General features: G+C 50.9%; 1 long non-coding RNA gene across 1 annotated transcript; it reads left to right on the forward strand.

The window, feature by feature from the left end:
- The first annotated feature begins 263 nt into the window (after positions 1-263).
- Positions 264-634, forward strand: LOC311618367. Its single transcript, XR_014794310.1, has 2 exons — positions 264-341; positions 374-634. It is a non-coding gene; the product is annotated as an uncharacterized lncRNA (long non-coding RNA).
- The last annotated feature ends 3,815 nt before the right edge of the window (positions 635-4,449 follow it).

A 4,449-nucleotide genomic window follows, 5' to 3' on the forward strand; every position in this document is an offset into this window, starting at 1 on the left:
GAGGTGTCCACACAGATGCCGGGCAGAGTGCACATCTGCTTTCAGGACTGCAGGGCCGACGTGGTCAGTACTGATGGGCTGGACAGAGGGATCAAGAATTTCATGGTGACCTGAGGTAGGGGCACCTTATATGTTCTGAGGAAAAGTAGTTGATCTTGCTTGAGAGGCAAAGGGGGGTTTTAAAGTATTTGATTCAATACATGTGTGCATACATATTTAATAAGCTCTGTGGATTATCCTATCAGTTTCCTGGTTTCGTTATTGTTCTGTAGTTTCATAAGACGTAACCACCAGGGGAAATTGGGTGAAGGGTACATCCCTTTTTAAAAAGAATTTCTTGAGTAGCTATTTTTATTTCAAAATAAAAAATTAGAGCATATATATTTCTATTTGATTAGATGCTGTGTGGTATCCTGGAACAAAAAAAAAAAAAAAGAACACGAGTAGGGAAAAAAAAGGTAAAATCCAAAAGAGGTCTTTAGTTAAAGGTAATATGTCAGTGTTAATGTCTTAGTATTCACAAATGTACCATTAAAAGAAACCGGGGGAAGGGTCTGAGGGAGTCTGTACTATCCTTTGCAACTTTTCTGTAAATCTAAAATTATTCCAAAATAAAAAGGTTAGAAAAACAAAAGTCTGTGTGTGTCTGTGTGCATATGGATTGTCAAACTCAAATGCCAACAGGAACGCCCAATCGGGGTGTGAGAAGGAAGGAAACCTGACAGCGCAAACAGCTGGAGGGAGCAGAGCATGGCGGTGAGGACACTGCTGTGGGACGTCCCGCAGTGCGAACCGCGGCTGCCGTGGAAATGGCGCCGCCACGAGCTGCCCAGGACCAGCCCCCTCAGCTCGGCAGCTCCCCAACCGTCGCTCTGCCCCTGCCCTTGGCCTGTGACCCTGGCATGAGACCTGAGGGAAATGCACTCTTGGACCTACGGGGGGAGCTGGCATATATGGACCAATGTCCGGACTGCTGGTTCCTGATTGGCCAGAGTAGAGCTGCTCTGATTGGTCAGAGCTGCATAGCTCTGACTGGGTGGAGAAAGCCTCGTTCCTATTGGTTGAAATAGGACTCCAGGGACTCCTTAGAAGCACTGGCTCAGATGGCAGGAGCGGAGAGTTCCCCAGCTCCCCATGAAGTGCAGTGTTCCTGAGAGGCCCCTGTGCAGGAATGGCTGCGAGGCTGTTTTTGTTTTGTCTTGTTTTTCTTTTCTGAACCCATTTAGCCACAAGGAGCCCTTCTGAGTAGGTGTCCTCCCCCCGACCCCCTCAGGGTTCACAGTATCTACATATATAAAAGCCTAAGGGTCTGCCGGGCCAGTAGCTATGATGCAGTTGCTCAACCCAGGAGTTGCCGAGCTACGGTGACTCGGCAGCCGTGGTTCTCAGGTGACGCACCCAGAACCAGAGAGGAAGAAACAAATTCCAGGGTGCGTCCCCCGAGAACCATCCTCTCGCAATCCGGAACCCCTTGGGGATGTTGGAGAGCTGGTTTCGGCCCGATACCCACAGGCCAGGCCGTGGGACCCACTGGTACACGAATCCATGCACCTGGCCTCTAGTATATATATAATTTTGTTCCCTTGTTTGGCTGTATGGCCAGAAGGAATCCTGCAGAGCTCTTGAAACCAATAGGAGCCCTGAATCCTCTCCTCCAATGTGATACAAGTGAGAGGACTCATGGTGATACAATCCCATTTTCCAGACCAGAAACTGAGGGACAGACAAGAACTGAGGTCATCAGATTGTGATTTCCTGGAATATTCAAACTCAAATTCTTTTCTGTTTTCTAAGCTTGTACTTGCAAACATACAAAATAATCTATTATATAAACTGTAGGACCAGTGGTTAAATTTGGTGGGGAATCCAGTCAACATGAAAATAAGGAGCCGGCACCTGGCCCAGGCCTTGCAGCAAGGGTGCTTCCAGAATGGGGAGGACTGGTAGACGCCAGGTGGTTTTGCTCCTGCCTGGACCTTGGGGGACCCCTCACCCCGCCAGGTGCAGTCAGAAGCCCACCCCAGTGACCTCAGCTTAATCTCCTTCAAGACCCTATTTCCAAATGCAGCCACATGTTGAGTAACTGCGGCGTTACTGCTTCCACATATGAATTGGGGGCACGGAGGGGACGGCATGGACACGATTCAGCCTTCCACGGGGACTTTTCTGGGTTCAAAATCAAGGGTTAATGCTTAACACGATCTCCCCAGTGTGTTATCCGTCCACAGGAAGAGGCGCCGTGAGCCTGGGCCGCCAGCAGAACGTGGCTGAGGGTGGTTGCTCAAGGGCCTGAGGCACGGGTTACTTCATACCGGCTTTCAGGCCACACAGGAAGAGCGAGGGTGCCGAGGACAGGAGCCAGCTGCTCTGCTCCCCAAGTCCTGGAGCCAGGGCAAGAGGAAATGGATATGATCAGGAGATTGGGGTCAGAGATGGCAAAGGACCTTCAGGTCGGCAGGGTTAGGCAGGGTCAAGGTCCTGAGAGCCAGGAGCAGTAATGTCTGGAGACCTGCCCAGGAGTCCGTGCCCGGTTCACAATAAGCCTTAACCCTCAGTCCCCCCATCAAGGGCGCTGCCCCGGCATTGGTGCTCTTAGCTCCCTGGGCAGGGCGTGATGACTCGAGATTGGTCGTGTGTCGTGATTATGGAAGCTGGCTGATGGCTCCCTGGGGGTTCGTGTGCTTTTTCAGCACAAAAAGTTTAAGGAGAGAGAGATGGAGAAAAGGGGGAAGCGCTCCCGGGAGGTTCCGAGGCCAGCCCTGGTTAGGACACAGATGGGAGGGAGGAGGCCAGAACCTGCCCCTGGGCTTCCTCTGACCCGGGAGGAGCAGTGCCTCCTGGTGGTGAACAGTGGGCACTGCACATGCACTGTGCGTGACCCGGGGTCTGGGTGTGAACCTGAGACCAGGACAGCGTGTGCCCCTGGGATGGTGGTAGAGGTGTAAGCGAGGCAAGCCCTGGGCACAGGCTCTCCGCCTTGGTTTTGCCACGGGCCCCTCTGCCATCTAGCCATGCCTGTGACCCAAAGGATAAAGGCAAACTTACGAAGCGGCATAATTATAGTATATAATTATATACTATAATTACATACTATAATTGTGGATGAAAGCACATTTGTTTTAGAGTAGTACACGTTATGAGCACGTTACAGAAGATCCAGTGACAGCTGGTCTTAGGATGGCTAGAAAAGTAGTGATGAGCATGAATAGCATTTTAAATATAATATATATATATATATATATATATATATATATATATATATATATATATTATTGATTTTTTACAGAGAGAAAGGGAGAGAGCTAGAGAGCTAGAAACATCGATGAGAGAGAAACATTGACCAGCTGTCTCCTGCACACCCCCTACCAGGGATGTGCCCACAACCAAGGTACATGCCCTTGACAGGAATTGAACCTGGGACCTTTCAGTCTGCAGGCCGACGCTCTATCCACTGAGCCAAACCGGTTTCGGCATGAATGGCATTTTGAGAACTCTGAACCATGATATGAAAATACCTGTGATTTCTGCTGTTGACAGAATAAGGTGTACTGCCAAAAGCTCTCCAGGGCCCGTTGCTTGCCCTCCTAGGCTGAGGAGATGCCGGATTCCTGTGGGGAGTCGGTGAGAACAGATGCACCTAACTGCCCTCTGGGTGCGTGGCCCGCAGGTAAGAACCCGCCTCAGAGAGGAGCAGGAGCCACAGTGCTCCCCTCACCAGGGCCAGGTGGCTATTGTCTCCATAGTCCCATCGTTGGTCCCACACACACTGATCGGGGCCTCCTGTGTGGCAGACACTGTGCACGACGTAGACCAGGTCCCTGTCTTTCCCAGGGGTGCATCCCACAGAGAGACAGATGATAAACTATACATAGAACAGCCCCCTGGCGGGGCTCCGTGGGTGAGCGCCAACCTATGAACCAGCAGGTCACAGTTTCATTCCCGGTCAGGGCATATGCCCAGGTTGCAGGCTCAATCTCCAGTGCGGGAGGCAGCCAATCAAAGATTCTCTCTCATCATTGATGTCTTCCTCTCTCTCTCTTTCCCTCTCCCTTCCTCTCTGAAATATATATATATATTAAAAGCACAATACATAAAACAGATTTAACATGCTTAGAATTTCAGTCACTTGCTCCTATGGAATATATTATATAACATAATATATAATATACTAGAGGCCCAGTGCATGAATTCGTGCACTAGTGAGGTCCCTCAGTCTGGCCTGCAGAATCAGGTTGAAACTGCCTCTCTGACATCCTCCGTAGGGTCCTGAATTGCGAGGGTGCAGGCCAGGCTGAGGGGACCCCACCAGTGCATGATCAGGGCCAGGGAGGGATGTGGGAGGTTGGCCAGCTGGAGAGGGACCACGGAGAGGCGGGGGGCAAAGAGGGGCTCCAGGGTGTGTCCGGCCTGTCTCGTTCAGTACCCCAGCAGCAAGCCAACCTCCTGGTT

Source organism: Pipistrellus hanaki (genome assembly GCF_964339955.1).
Source record: "Pipistrellus hanaki genome assembly, chromosome: 2".
In the NCBI taxonomy this organism is placed as follows: domain Eukaryota; kingdom Metazoa; phylum Chordata; class Mammalia; order Chiroptera; family Vespertilionidae; genus Pipistrellus; species Pipistrellus hanaki.